This window comes from Leucoraja erinacea, chromosome 10 (genome assembly GCF_028641065.1).
Source record: "Leucoraja erinacea ecotype New England chromosome 10, Leri_hhj_1, whole genome shotgun sequence".
NCBI lineage: Eukaryota > Metazoa > Chordata > Chondrichthyes > Rajiformes > Rajidae > Leucoraja > Leucoraja erinaceus.
Window position 1 is genome coordinate 9324599 of NC_073386.1, and position 16604 is coordinate 9341202.

A 16604-nucleotide genomic window follows, 5' to 3' on the forward strand; every position below is an offset into this window, starting at 1 on the left:
TTTGTTTTAGAACCCCTATCCTGAGAAAAGGCTTGTGACTATCCATCATATCCATGCACTCATGATTTTCCAGACTTCTGTAAGGTCACCACTCGGCCTCCTGTGCCCCGGGGAAAACAATCACAGCCTCTGTAATTCAGCTCTCCAGTTCTGGTAACACGATTGTGAATCTTTTCTGTACCCTATCCTGTCTAAATACAGCCTCCCTATAGCTGTGCAACCAGAATTGTATATAGTACTCAGCAACAAATATTATAGTTGCACCACAACTTCTAACTCCCTGTACTCTGTGCCCTGCCCGTTGAATGCAAACACGCCAAATGCCTTTTTCACCACCCTGTTTACATGTGTTGTCACTTTCAGAGAACTATGTACCTTGCTCTGTTCCACAACACGCTCTCGAGCCGTGTGATTTTACTGTGCAAGTCCTGCCCTTGTTTAATTTGCGAAAATACAGCCCCTCAGTTTAAATTAAAATCCAGCTTTGAACTTTAAATCTAAGGAATATGTATTCATTTTTATAACAGCATTTTGAATAAATCATTATTTTTAATAGTTAGGTTTATGCCATGATGTACCTAGTGTGCTGTATGTTAAGTGTATTGAATTTCCCCTCTAGTAAAATGAATTCTACTTTGTATGGTGATTACCATCAACTTTTCACTTTTTCGTGGCGCACATGGCAATAATAAACCAAAGACATACATAAAAAGCTGGAGTAACTCAGCAGGTCAGGAGAATATATGGAGAAAAGGAATAGGTGATGTTTCGGGTTGAGACCCTTCTTCAGAGAGAGAGTCAGTGGAAAGGGGAACGAGACATAATGTACTTAGGAGAAATTAATGGAAGATATGCAAAAAGCAGTGATAATCAAGGAAATGTGGGGAACACAAAAGGCCACTGTTGGCTGTGGGATAGGTGATAGCGAGTCCGAGATAAAACGTGGTCGTAGAGCTGAAGAACAGGAGGAATCGGAGGGGTTGCAGTTAGAGAGACTGTTGCAGAACTCTCGTCAGAGAGAGGAGGAGAACTTCTTCAATGTGGGCATACCATGAGGAGATTTATAATACCTTTTTCAATAGACAATAGGTGCAGAAGTGGACCATTCGGCCCTTCGAGCCAGCACCACCATTCAATGCGGTCATGGCTGATCATCCTTTCACCTTTATCCAACCATCACTTGCCAAGCTTTGTCCTGGGCCCACCTCTCTTCCAGCTTTCTCTCCTCCCCACTATCTGAAGATGGGTCTTGACCCAAATCCATACCTATCCATATTCTCCTAAAATGTTGCTGTTGCGCCTGCACTTTTATCTTTTTTTTGTAAACCAGCATCTACAATAAACCAATGCCAACTATTAAATCACACCCACAAACTCAATAGAGCATGTGGTATTTTATGATGAAATTTTTAACTACAAAAGCTTTGGTTGAGAGAGAATGCATAAAATATAACATTTCCAACTCCAAACGGGTTTGTCTCGTGTTGTTGGAAAATATTGCTAATAATATGCTCGGATGAATTGAATTATTGCCTTTTATCCCTGTGAAATTTGCCTTTCCAATTCTTACTGTTTAGCAGCAGTTTACTTGCATCCCTGTAAGTCTTTTACAACATCACACCATGGTTTATTTAGCAACTTCAAAACGTTTGAAGTTTTATAACAATTTTTTAATAATAAAAGAATACCAGAGCCCATTGAACTTCTTGCTTATTGTCATTCTCTGTAAGCTTACAGAAGAGTGTTTATTTTCTAAGTTCATACCTGATTGTTTATCTGGTGGATATATTACAAACATGCAGGAATATCTTTGAACATTGTTGCGTTTTTCTTTTCTTCCCATTGATTTTTGTTCGTGTGAAACATTACGGTCACTTTCTATCAGAGCTGACACTCATGAAAGTAGAACACCTGATAAAATCTTTTTGGAACCGACACTAGGCCTGGTAGCATCTCTGCTGGTGTGCAGTGATGATTTATGACCACTGAAGAAACAAAAGTTCAGACATTTTCAATTACATGACGTTTAGATAAGAAATTAAAATTGACTCTAAAAATGCCCATCATAGATAACCTTGACCTTAAAACAAAAAAGTTAATGAATAGATACAAATACTTTTGTTAGGTAAGAATGACTAGAAGTGTCCGTGCACAGAATTTGTCGGCTTTGCTCGGGAGCTCACCCGTTTGAATTTGTCATGGTCCAGCTCGCATGTGGGAGCAAACAACAAGGAGAAGGCAGAACTATTGGAATTAGTAAAAGTAAGCTTGCAAACTTTCAGAGTGCCTCTTTTTTTTTTGGTTATTTTACATTAAAAGTGTCTAAATCAATCTGTAAACAACTGCCGTCTTGTGTATAGTTCCTCATTTGTGTGCAGCTATTTCTTCTTTCCTGCAATCTGTATTGACTGAAACCTGTTATGATGAGCAAAATAGTAATATGGGGAATTATGTTCCATAGTCTCTCCCCATTTGTTGGTTTAATCTTAAATGCAATTTGAATATGTAAGTGGGATAAATATTTTTTTCAGGGTTTGATTTTTGCGTAACTTATATTGGTATGATCTTTTGAACTTGCAGGGTATCCTTGTCTCGTATCCATTGCATTTTTTTTAGTCCACTTGAGTTTCTAATCCGTGGTACCATGAACTTAGCACTTGTCTTTTATTACGGTAAAGCTCTCTTTAAGCCGGCACACTCAGGACTTTGGTGGTGAACTAGCACATTTTCTGGTCGTTTTGGATGTTGTTCTGTTACTGCTCCATCACATATTTAACTTGCTTGAATAAATGTTTGAGTGAACCCAGTAAGTTTACAGAGAGCACACCCAACAGAACCAAGCAAGTTTAAAGAGAGTATAGGAACCAGGGCTCTAGCAAACATCATCTCGTGAGCCAGATGCCAAAACCATCTGGATTTCTGAACTATTGTATAAATAGGATAATGAAGCACTGAATGGTCTACTAATAGAAGCCTGTTTGAACGGTTTGCAGTTTTGTGTGAATACATGGAAATTGGGTAGCGCTAGTCAAAATGACCTCCTCTACAGAACATTCTGTCTACCAAGGTACACAAAAATGCTGGAGAAACTCAGCGGGTGCAGCAGCATCTATGGAGCGAAGGAAATGGGCAACGTTTCGGGCCAAAACGTTGCCTATTTCCTTCGCTGCATAGATGTTGCTGCACCCGCTGAGTTTCTCCAGCATTTTTGTGTACCTTCGATTTTCCAGCATCTGCAGTTCCTTCTTAAACATTCTGTCTACCAATCTTGTTTCACAATAGAGGAATATGGTTGTTGACTAATGTTTACTGTAATGAGTCATCAATTATGCAGACTTCTACCCATTTAAGATGCCAGTTAGCAATCATCCCCAAAACCTACTCCATTACAAAGCAGGAAATACTCCACTATAAAGATTTGCAGAGAAAATCACATGATCTTTCCAAGCATGCCACACTTATGGATCAAATTACTAGTTCAGCAGATGTCAAAGTGTTTTTAAAAGGAATCTATCAAATTCCTATTGAATTGCATATTGGGAGAAGAAGTTATCTCTTGATGAGTTTGACTTGATTGTATTTCTTTGTAATGTAACCTGATCTGATGGGATAGCATGCAACCCTAAGCGTTTCACCGTACCTCAGTACATATGATAATAATAAACCTAAAATCAAACTGGCGCCACTCAACCACATTCATGATACATTTCTCCTTTTTATAGGTTGTTGGATCAATCTACCTTAAAGGCAAAAGTTGAACTAATTTTATTGTTTTTCAGCTGCTGACAGAGCAGTGAGTATGTGATCCGGCTCAGTAATAGAGGAATAGGTTCCAGATAAAATAGCTGTGGTCATGGACTGAGGAAAGCTTGTGGTTTCCCTTGGTCCACAGCTGTTTGCGATTGTGCCACCATACTCTTAAATGGAGGTACTTAATTGTACAACTACTTAATTGGCAATGGAGTTGTCAGCCTGGCAGGAAGAATATATACATTTTCTGGAAGATAAGAGTTGAAATAGAGTTAAAATTGCTTCTCCAGGAAGCTAATCTTAAATAAGTATAAATGTTGGCCAAAATAGCTGTGGACAGGGCTGACAAGCATCTGTGCCTACCAATCATATGCATAGAATTCTACCCATTTATGATGGCATTATTTGTTGCAGCATTTTTCCTCTCTCCTCCTTCTCTCTATGCTAATACATTTCTGCTATAATGCATATTTCCATTGTGCAAAGTAGGTATAATGCATTTGAAGCGTTAGGGTACTACTTGTATTATTGGGGCTGAATGGTAATGAAATGATTTCGATTAGGAACTATAAAGCCACTTCAAACCATAACGCACCATGCGTTGACAGGTCATTTTGACTAGCGCTACCCAATATTATATAACCTCATTGAAGTTGGTTGTATAACCAAAAGACCAGTGAAAAAACAACTTTAACTGCTGCGATGAAGAAGGAATGATACCAGTGGGCCATAAAACATAAAGTTTAGACATGCGAGGACTGGAGAAAAGTGTTATTCAGTGACGAAAGACCATTTTCTGAATCTGGGCCAATGTAGCCAACATTTGTATTTCCGTCGGAGAGGCGGTGAGACAATTCCACATCGTCCATTTTGTCAAATATCCTGAAAAGATGATGTTCTGGTGTTGTTTCAGCTGCTACGGTGCAGCCAGTTGTCAGAATGATGAAAATGCTACGATATATCGATGTAATGCAGAGACGATTGGAGATGGCAAAGCCTTTTCCAGATGGATCTGGGATATTCCAGGAAGACCTTGCACTGCTCCACACATCAAAAATGGTGACCTAATGTTTCCAACAGATGGGGTTATGTGTCCTGGACTGGCCTGGTAACTCGCCTGACCTGAATTTGACTGAGAATTTGTAAACAATTAACAAGGAGAGACTGAAAAGTAAGGACTGGACCATGCAACTGGGTCCTGAACTTTCTGTCGCAACGGCAGCAGACAGTCAGGGTGGGCAGTAGGACATCGAAAACCATAGCCGTGAGCACTGGCTCACCCCAAGGCTGTGTCCTAAGCCCCCTGCTATTTAGTCTGCTGACACACGACTGTACTGCTAGACTCAACAACAACTTCATCAACAAGTTCGCTGATGACACAACAGTGGTGGGTCTGATCAGTGACAATGATGAATCGGCGTACAGGATGGAGGTGGAGCTGCTCACAGGTTGGTGCAAATCCCACAACCTCATTCTCAATGTGGGAAAAACTAAGGAGATGGTGGTTGACTTCAGGAGGGCGGGGAAACAACACCACACACCTCTGCACATCGATGGAGCTGATGTGGAAAGGGTCAGCAGCGTGAAGTTCCTAGGACTACACCTGTCAGATGACCTGACATCCACGCCCAACACCACCGCACTGGTCAGGAGAGCCCAGCAGCGACTACACCCTCTCCGAAGACTACGTAAAGCAGGTCTCCCCACTACACACCTACGGACTTTTTATAGGGGGACAATCGAGAGCACATTGACCTACGGCATCACTTCCTGGTTCGGGAGCTGCAAGGCGTATGAACGGCACCAACTAGACAGGATTGTGAAGACCGCCAGCAGGATTATTGGTGCTCCACTCCCTTTCCTGCTGGACATATACAGGAAGAGATGTATCAGCAGAGCCATCTCCATCATCAAAGACCCCTACCACCCATCGCATCACATATTCTCCATCCTGCCATCTGGGAAGAGGTACAGGAGCATTAGCTGCAAAACCAGCAGGATGCTCCTCAGCTTCTTCCCACAGGCTATAAGACTGCTAAACGGACTTTGCCCCCTGCCAAAGTATCGCGCACAAACCACCAACCTGGACACACTGCAGCAGAGCCACTGTTGTGCCGCTGCCGATCGGAACGCCTGTTGAATGTTTAGTAGAGTGTTAAATTTGTTCATGATATATGTATTTTTATTTCTATTTATTTTTAATGCACACTGAATGGACACTGGTTGAGCAACGTTTTTTTGTTTCCTCTGGGTATGTGAATACTCAGGAAATGACAATAAAGATATACAATGAGACAGAAGCTCATTGAGACCGTAATTCAGCTGTGGTATCGAGATGGAAAAATCTTCAGAAAATTATAATGAATAAAAGGTAGCCCTGTGACCTGTATATTGACGTTATATCCAGTGTATGCTTGCTTCCACTAATTTGCACAAAGGTGGATGTAGAAACAGAAACATAGAAAATAGGTGCAGGAGTAGGCCATTCGGCCCTTCGAGCCTGCACCGCCATTCAATATGATCATGGCTGATCATCCAACTCGGTATCCCGTACCTGCCTTCTCTCCATACCCCCTGATCCCTTTAGCCACAAGGGCCACATCTAACTCCCTCTTAAATATAGCCAATGAATTGGCCTCAACTACCTTCTGTGGCAGAGAGTTCCAGAGATTCACCACTCTCTGTGTGTGTGAAAAAATGAACGACTCCACCGGGACTCGAACCCGGAACCTTTGAATGCCTTCAGCCCACTAGAAGTCCAATGCGCTATCCATTGCGCCACGGAGCCACCTTGTAGCTTTGAACCTGATATGATTCCCAAGCTTATTGAGTGAGGAGATGAGAGGCTGCTTCTAGTTGGCAGTCTTTCAGTATTGGTCCCATTGCAGCACTCCTTGAGACTGGTTAGGAAGCACACATTAAAATTCCAGATGAAACCTCTTGGGATCTTCATATTGGAACTTAATAATTATGGGTAAAAGTTCAATTATACTTAAAAGAGGGTGACCTCTATTGTGTCTCAAATATTTAATTTATAGCAGCTATTAATGAAATAAGTAACCGTTTTTATTTGAGGCCTTATGGCTTATGACTGCAGGTTATGTGATACAGAAACTGCTCTGGCTCCAACTGTGATCAGGTATCAATTTTTTGAAATTGTATATGCTGGTGTTGAATTTAGTTTACTGCCACAGCAATCCAAACATAGTTATCCATGATAAAACAGCCAGAGCTTTGTTAAGATTGATCTGTACATGCTTGTCTTGGATTGGACTCTTTGCCTCATGCTGCTCTTTTTGCTCATCTATTCTAACCATTTGCTCGCAATAAGACCTCGTCTTTCAATGCCTTGCCTGTTTAATCAGTAGATTTATGATTTCACCATCCTCTGGCTATGTATGTGTTCCATCTATCACTTTTTTTTTTTAAACTTTCCCCTTTAAATCATTAGATCCTGAAAACTTTCCCTTTAGATCCCATTTAAAACTTTCTCTCGCCTTAAATTTGTCCTTTTTGTTTTCGATATATTGACTATGAGAAAAAAGATTCTGATAGTTTACTGTATATAATAATACATTTTATTTATAGTGCGCCTTTCAGGACTCTCAAGGACACCTTACAATTAAAACAAACATGACACCTTACAATTAAACAAGCATGAAACAAAAACAACATATACAGCAACAAATCACAATTCGGAGAGATATTTCCCCATGGGCTCGGAGGAGCAGTAAAATGCTGTTTTTAAAATCTTACCTGTTTCGCCGTTGTGAAACAAAGATGGCGATAAAAATTCTGGAAAGGCACCAACTGCCAGGCGCGGCTGAGGACTTGTTGGGTGCGTAAACACACGCACGGGAACTCTTCGCCTAACTGCGCATGTGCGGGTGGGGGCGCTGTTTTAAGTTTTTTTTTAAAACATTAAGAACTTTTTAAAATGTACCATCGATCTGAACAAAACCCGTTTCATTTACAGCACAGGACAACAGTGAGCAAGGTGGGGCAAAAATTGTAACGCTATCATTACATTTTTTGGCGAGTAGAGATACAAACAGGCAAACAAACAAGATGAGAGTTTTAGTAACATATAATAATAATAATAATAATAGAGAGATGGATAGATAGATACTCACAATTTGAGAGTCAAGAGTGTTTAATTGTCATATTACCAGTTAAGAAAAATTCTTACTTGCTGTAGCTTTACAAACATTAATTTAATAACACACTGTACAATAATCGATAATAGAATTATACAAAAGTAATTTAGATCAAGGAGCTAAACGAGGGTGATGAGGTATGACATAATGGGAACTTTTTTCTGGATGTTGTTCAAGACTGGGAGATGACGTGCAAATAAGCCACGCTGATAAGCTCTATATAAATGGAATAACCTTTTTTCTGCAACCCTGAGGTGGAAGTTATAAGTGCCCGTTTGGTGCTCATTCATGCTGCAATCTCCCAGACAATATTGAGTGATTTGTCTTTTGCTAAGCTTGCAGTGATATGTCAGCTCTCTGTTGTGCAAGGTAAAGACAAGGAATGTCCCTTCAGCATTTTTTTTTCTGGCTGAGATTATGTCTTTACTTATGGCTGCAGGAAAATTGAGGATGTCTTGTCTGGCATTACAAACCCTTTGGGAAATGTAGCATAAATAAATTAGTCAATTAAAATAAATCAGTTGGAAGGAAGGAATATTTTTCTTGAAACTGGTTTTTAATTACTGAATGTACCTTATAGGCAATATGTAGTTGCAGCTTGGGTAGTTTGCAGAATGGCAAAAAATTGTAGACTGTAACCACTTGATGGGATACAACGTCATTACAGATGGACTCTGTTTAGTGTTGCACCTTTCTGCTGTAAGACCCATATGATTCACAAATTAATGGGAAGGATCTTTATGAAATGGTTACTGATCCTTAGAATAAGTTTTGAATGATAAAAGCAAGTTAAAATAAAAACTAAACCTAACACGCATTGTAATTAAAAATTAAAAATAATCTGGTATTTTGAAATAACAGGAAATGCTGTGAAAACTCAGGAGGTTATGTTTCTCTTTTCACAGTGCTGTGATAGATCTTAAGCATTTTATTTGTGTAATAACTTCTTTCTTGTCCCTTTTCTGTGGAATTTGAAAGTAAAAGTTTCTCGATTATGAGCCATATATTCAATCTGGATTTGAAATTGGACCAAATCTCAGAATTTCAAGTGTTCAACCTGTTAAGACAAAGACATTAAATTCAGTCATCTTCCACTGCAGTACCACTAATGTGACAATTTGGTTTAGTTTTTAGTTCAGAGATACAATGCGGAAACAGGCCCTTCGGTCCACCAAATCCGCGCCGACCAGCAATCCTTGCAAACTAACACCATCCCATACACTAGGGACAATTTGCATTTATACCAAGTCAATTAACCTACAAACCTGTATGTCCCTGATGTGTGGATGGATATCGGAGATCCCGGAGAAAATCCACTGGGGAGAATGCACACATTCCCTACAGACAGCACCTGTAGTCAGGAGCTGAAATAATGATGCTTCCACGCATAACGTGAGTATATCTCCAAATTGGAAGCCTCGATTTATCAGAAAATTAAAGCTGCTTGTGGTAATTTTTGATTTATTGAATAATCCTGTTGACATTGCTATTCAATTGTTCTACAAAATCAGTTTCTAAGATGTGCCATTTCTGCTAACTGTAGATTTTCTTATTTTAAAGCTTCATCTTATATACTGAAGTGACTACTACTTTGCAGGTGCATTGGTTATAAGCATAGCAGATTTATTTTAAAAATCGCATCCAGTACAAAGAAGCAATACTTAACTAAGATAAACTCTATCTGTTCCATGGAACCTTTGAGGCTCGTTCTCTGGATGGTCTCAGTTTTTGCATGCTCGCTCGCTCCCACTTTTTTTTCCCTCTTTGATCTTGCATGACTAAGTCTTCAAGCTTATCCTCTATAAATATCCTTTTATTTAACAGTATATATTTTGTTTGATTCATTCCTCCTTTCGCTGGCAGAGTCCCCATAACCTGAGGCGTCATTGCTTAATCAAGCTTATAGTTTTCCACAGTTGTACTTGCTTCTTTTATAATGCCTCTAATTCATGAACTCTTAATTCATGTGTTTTGGGGTACTATCCTCCATTAGCTTATTAGTACTAATTAATTTCCTGTTTTCAGCTAGACATATTTATACTCAATAACCTTAATCCAGCATATTCTTCTATCTTCATGGTCTGCAAGTTTTAACTACAATCTCATTTCAATGATTGCTAAATCATTTTTGACATAATTTACCATCATATTTTGCTGATTGGCCTCACAATGGGTCAATGGTAGAATGCAGGGCAATGGTGGAGGTCTTTTGGCAGGCCTGCTACCCGTGAAGTCATCAGGGATCAGTGCTGGGACTTTTTTGTGAAGTATATAATTAATTTGGTCAAAAATGTATGGAAGCTATTTAATATGTTTGCATACACCATAAAAAAAATTGTGGAGTTGTGGAAGAAGGTGTCAAAGGATACAGCAGGACATAGGTCAGTGGAGATATGGGCAGAGAAATGTCAGATGCAGTTTAATTCGGACAAATCTGAGGTGTTAATAAATAATAACTAAAATAAAATAAATTTGCAATATTTTACAAATGCTTTCGGAAAAAAAATCAAGTATTTTAGTTAGTTATTTAAGAAGGTTTGGTCTTGGATTATGCTGTGATTGCAAAAAGTGGTAAACACTGCCCAGTCCATCACAGGTGCGGACTTCCCCACTGTCGAAGGGATCTACAAGAGTTGCTGCCTCAAACAGGCAGCCAGCATCATCAGAGACCCACACTGGGCCACACTCTCATTTCATCCTGCCATCGAGAAGAAGATATAGGAGCCTGAAAACTGTAACATCCAGCTTCAGAAGCAGCTTCTTCCCCACAGGCTATTCAACACTACCACTTCAAAATAAGCTACAAATTACATAGAATTGGGGGGCATTGCTCTGGTGTTTGCACTATTATTGTTTGTTTATTCGTTTGTTTAATTTATATAGACAAACATGGGATTCCTGGGATGTCAGGACTTTCATATGAAGAAAGACTGGATAGACTCGGTTTGTACTCGCTAGAATTTAGAATATTGAGGGGGGATCTTATAGAAACTTACAAAATTCTTAAGGGGTTAGACAAGATAGATGCAGGAAGATTGTTCCAGATGTTGGGGAAGTCCAGAACAAGGGGTCACAGTGTAAGGATGAAAGGGGAAATATTTTAGGACTGAGATGAGAAAAGCATTTTTTACGCAGTGGTGAATCTCTGGAATTCTCAGCGACAGAATGTAGTTGAAGCCGGTTCATTGACTATATTTAAGAGGGTTAGATCATATTGAATTGGTGGTGGTGCAGGCTAGAAGGGCCGAATGGCCTACTCCTGCACTTATTTTCTATGTTTCTATGCTGAACTTGTTGTTCATTTTGAATTTTACAGAGTACTATGTTTACATATCTGTTGTGCTGCTGAAATAATGTTTTTGTTGCATTTCGGGATATATGACAATATTGCACCTTGGTCTCTTTATGTATTTTAAAGTCTTTTTTAAAATGGTGCTAGAATAAACTGATGCTAGAATAATCCACTCTGTCATAGGAGAAAGATGAGATGTGCAAAAGCACATCTGAAAAGTTAATCATCCTTTTGGTGCTTCTTTCCACACTCTGGACATCCAAAATTGCTGTCTGCCATTTTTGAAAAGAATATTTGCACAGGGAAATGTAACTGAATCTGCAGTGTTGGAAAATACCTCTTGTTAAATAATTCAAGTGCAGTTGATATTGATAAGGAAATATTTTAGTGTCTTGCCGCTAGTTAATCGAAATGCATTAGTTGCACTATAATAAAATGCTGCTTAAGCATGGGTGCAATATTTCTTGATTTAAGCTGGATAGTTAGGAATTGTCTTCATTCATCTGACTGAGCAAGATTTAAACAATGGTTCACATGGATCCCTTTTTTTTGCAGATTCCTTCAGTTGGGAGAAAGGGATCATTTTTCAGTGATCCGACTCGGTCTAGGTGTTGGGTGAAGTATTGGAAAGGTCGCTTAGCATGGATTAGTTAAGAATGGGGCTCAGTATTATTTACTTTAATATTCATGGCATATATTGGTATTTTAGACTGGATGTAGGGGTTCATTTAAGAAATCTGCAGAGGTAATTTGGCCAAATGGATGACAATGAGGAGGAAAGTCATGGACTGCAGGAAGATAGATATAAACGGGCGGGTCAGATAAGAAGAAAGTAGCAAGCTGGATTTGTTTTGGAGAAAAGTGTAGTTTATCATCATCAAATGTACCACCTCATGAGAATATACCATCGAGGCAGGAAGTATAGAATAACACAAACGTACACAGCTCTCTGGCGCTAACAAGGCAAAACTATAAAAGCCCTGTCCCACGGTACGAGTTAATTCCAAGAGCTCTCCCGAGCTTTAAAAAAAATCAAACTCGTGGTAAGTACGGGGAATGAACATAGCGGGTACATCGGAGCTCGGGGACGTCTATTAGTGGCTTGTAACGCTAATGGCAGGTACTCGGGAAGACTCGCTAACGGCAGGTATGCACGGGAAGACTCGTGAAGATTTTTCAACCTGTTGAAAAATGTCCACGAGAGCCCCGAGTACCGACGAGCGACCATTACCATAAATCTCCGAGTTCGAATCGGGACAAACTCGGGAGAGGTCGCTCTTGGAATGAACTTGTACCGTGAGACAGGGCTATAAGGCAGTTAAAACGGCACAGCAATTTTTGTCCTTTATTGACGGTAATGAAAAGGAGGTTGTATTAGAACAATATTAATCATCTATTAAGTCACAGCAAAAGTTGGATTCTTGTCATTACATAAAGGATCAGTGATGCAGAGGAGATGTACAAGGATATTGCCGCAACTAAAATTTTATCCATGATGTCGAATCAGATAGTATGGTGTTGAGACAAAGCTGAGAGGAGAGAAAGCTGAGTTGGATGAAATTGAGCCCTGTTTAAAGGATGCCATTTTATCAGGAGAGTGGTCACAACTTGGGGAATTAGTTTTAAGGTCATTGGTAAGAGGATTGGAGAGAATCGAGGTGAAGGCTGAAATGATAGTGACGGTAGTCCAGAAATTGAGATGGAGCAGAAATCCTCAGTGGGTGTAAAGAGTACTTGAAAATGCTTTTTAGAAGTGATCATGTTCAAGTACTCAAAAAATGCTGGAGAAACTCAGCGGGTGAGACAGAAATAGACGATGTTTCGGGTCAAGTCCCTTGTTCGTCTGAAGAAAGGTCCTGACCTGAAACGTCGCCTATTCCATCTCTCCATAGATGCTGCCTCAGCTGAGATTCTCCAGCATTTTTTGTCTACCTTCGATTGTTCCAGCATCTGCAGCTCTTTATTAAACATATTCAAGTGCTCTACATCTGAACTACGAATGAAGGCAATTTTAATTTATGTCATCTTTTAACGTTGTATGGAATCTGAGATATTACGTGGTACAACTTATCAAAAGTTCTAGCATTTGCACAAATTATTTTCTGTATAATTGAAGCAGAATAAGGCCCTGGCAATTGCTGACGGACAATGTCACCATGGGTTAGTTGCAAAATATAAATACAGCAGAATAAAAGAAACTGATGAATAAATATAGTTTTAGTGGAAATAAATACAGTTAAAGTTTATCTCTGTTCCCTTGCTGAAGTTCCAACATTGAGTCGCTAAGGAATAAACAACAAGGAACTTGAGGTTGCAGCAAAGGCACATTTAATTAAAACCAGTAGTACGTGTCAAAGTATGCAAAGTATTTTGCTGTTACTTCATCTAACAATGTATCAAGTGTACCCGAAACGTCATCCATTACTTCTCTCCAGAGATGCTGCCTGTCCCGCGGAGTTACTCCAGCTTTTTGTGTCTATCTTAAGTCCCGCCTAGATTACTGCAACTCCCTTTTCACTGGCATCAGCCAATCTTCCCTGTCCCGTCTGCAACAGGTCCAAAACGCCGCAGCGAGACTCCTGACGGGCACCTGAAAAAGGGACCACATCAGCCCGATCCTGGCCTCTCACCACTGGCTCCCTGTGCGGTTCCGTATAAACTTCAAAATACTCCTCCATGTCTACAAAGCCCTCAATGGGCTTGCCCCCACCTACATAAAAAGTCTTCTCACCCACCACTCCACCTCCAGGCCCCTCAGATCGGCCGACTTGGGGTTGCTGAATATCCCACGGTCTAGGCATAAGCTCAGGGGCGACCGCGCCTTCACGGTTGCAGCCCCTAGACTGTGGAACAGCATCCCCTTTCCCATCAGAACTGCCCCCTCCATCGACTCTTTTAAGTCAAGACTAAAGACTTATCTGTACTCTGCCTTTCCTAATGTCCTCTGAGTGAGGGCTACATGTATATATGTATGTAGTCTGTTTTGTTGTGCTATTCTTATAACAAATGCAAAGCACTTTGGCCAACGAGAGGTGTTTTTAAATGTGCTATATAAATAAATTTGACTTGACTGACTTGACTTAAGTGCACAAACAAAGTGAGAAAATAAGAAATAGAGTAAGAGAGAAATCTGGACCAAAATCACCAAACCTCACCATCAGTTGTGGGATGGCACACATGCCCTAACAAGCTAAGCTGTGAGGTTTAGGTAGTATCACTGGCAAAGCTGCATCCCTACCTGAAAAGCACAATGCATTCTATGCTTATTTTCAACAGGGCAGCACGGTGGCGCAGCGATAAGGTTGCTGTCTTACAACGCCAAAGACCCAGGTTTGATCCTTACTATGGGTGCTGTCTCTATGGAGTTTGTACGTTCTCCCTGTGACTGCGTGGGTTTGCTCTGAGTGAGGTCTTTAGTTTCCTCCCACACACCAGAGACGTAGAGGTTTGTAAGTTAATTGACTCAGTATAAATGTAAATTGCCCCTGGTGTGGTGTGTGTGTGTGTAGGATAGTCATAAGATCATAAGGAATAGTAGTATATTTAGGCCATTTGGCCCATCAAGTCTACTACGCCATTCAATCATGGCTGATCTATCTCTCCCTCCTAATTCCATTCTCCTGCCTTCTCCCCATAACTTCTGACACCCGTACTAATCAAGAATCTATCTATCTCTGCCTTACAAATATCCAATGACTTGGGCTCTACAGCTTTCTGTGGCAAAGAATTCCACAAATTCACCACCCACTGACCAAAGAAATTTCTCCTCATCTCCTCTCTCAAAGTACGTCCTTTAATATGTAGACTCTCCCACTAATGGAAACGTCCTCCCCATATCCACTCTATCAAAGCCTTTCACTATTCTGTATTTTTCAAATGAGGTCCCCTCTCATTCCAAATAGCGAGTACAGGCTCAGTGTCGATAAATGCTCATCATAGGTTAACCTATTCATTCATGGGATCATTCTTGTAAATCCCCTCTGGACCCTCTCCAGAGCCAGCACATCCTGCCTCGGATATGGTGCCTAAAATTGCTCACAATATTCCAAATGCAATCTTACCAGCGCCTTATAGAGCCTCGGCATATACAAGTCCTCTTGAAATAAATGCTAGCATTGAGATTGCTTTCTTTATAACCGATTCGACTTGCAGATTAACTTCCTGGGAATCCTGCATCAGCACTCCCAAATCCCTTTGCACCTCCGATTTCTGGATTCTCACCCCATTTAGAAAATAGTCTTTGCCTTTATTCCTACTACCAAAATGCATGACTCCACACGTTGCTACGCTATATTCCATCTGCCACCTCTGCCCATTCTCCCAACCTGTCCAAGTCCTTCTGCAGAGTCCCTGCTTTCTCTACATGACCTGCCCCTCCACCTATTTTCGTATCATCCACAAACTTTGCCACTAAACCTTCAATCCCCTCGTCCAAATCGTTAATATACAACGTGAGGAGTAGCTGCTCCAGCACTGACCCTTGTGGAACTCCGCTAGTCACTGGCAGCCAACCAGAAAAAGCCTCCTTTATTGCCACTCTTTGTCTTCTGCCATCCAGCCAACCTGTTATCCATGCTAGTATCTGCCCTTTGATACCGTGGGCTCTCATCTTCCTAAGCAGCCTAAAGTGTGGCACCTCATCAGCTTTCTGAAAATCTAAAGGGCCTGTCCCACCTGGCAATTTTTTTTCCGGCGACTGTCAGCATCATTGACTGGAGTATCAGGTCACTGAAAAGGTCGTGTCGTGACGACGCATTGACGCGCGGTGTCAGTCCCTTTCCAGTCGACTTTAGCCAGCTCCTCCCTTATGCCTATGTTGTCCCCTTTGCCCAGCTGCAATGCCGACACATCCGATTTCACCGTCTCACTCTCAAATTGCAGATTCAAACTTATATTGTGGTCGTTGCCTCCTAACTGATCCTTTACAATGAGTTCCCTTATCAAATGTGGTTCATTACACAACACTAAATCCAAAATTGATTTTTCTCTGGGAGGCTCCACTACAATAAAAATTGTTCCCAGTGGGTGTAGGATAGTGTTAATATGTGGAGATCGCTGGTCGGCGGGGGCCCGTTGGGCCAAAGGGCATGTTTCCATGCTGTATCTCTAAACTAAACTAAACTAAAGATGGGAAGAAGATCCAAAAGCTTGAAATCAGCACCAAATTCAAGAACAGCTTCTTCCTCCTTATTATCAGACTCGTGAATGGATTTCACATAAGCTGAGGGTGGATTCCCAGACTTCCAATCTGCCTCCTTGTGACCCTTGCACCATTTTATCTGCTTCTTGGCTGTAGCTGTAATACTATATTATGCACTGTTTCCTTTCTTTTCACTATTTCTTGTACTGAGGAATGGGATGCTTGTACTTGTGCATGGAAGATTTATGTGGATAGCATGCATAAT

The 16604-nt window shown here is 40.7% G+C and overlaps 1 protein-coding gene and 1 non-coding gene across 5 annotated transcripts in view; one reads left to right on the plus strand and one right to left on the minus strand.

Moving 5' to 3' along the window:
• Positions 1-16604, plus strand: part of fnbp1l (formin binding protein 1-like) — a 107013-nt gene that overhangs the window by 30289 nt on the left and 60120 nt on the right. The window lies entirely within an intron of this gene.
• trnar-ucu (transfer RNA arginine (anticodon UCU)) lies at positions 6453-6538 on the minus strand. The gene is given in 2 exon segments: positions 6453-6488; positions 6502-6538. It is a non-coding gene; the product is annotated as a tRNA-Arg (tRNA).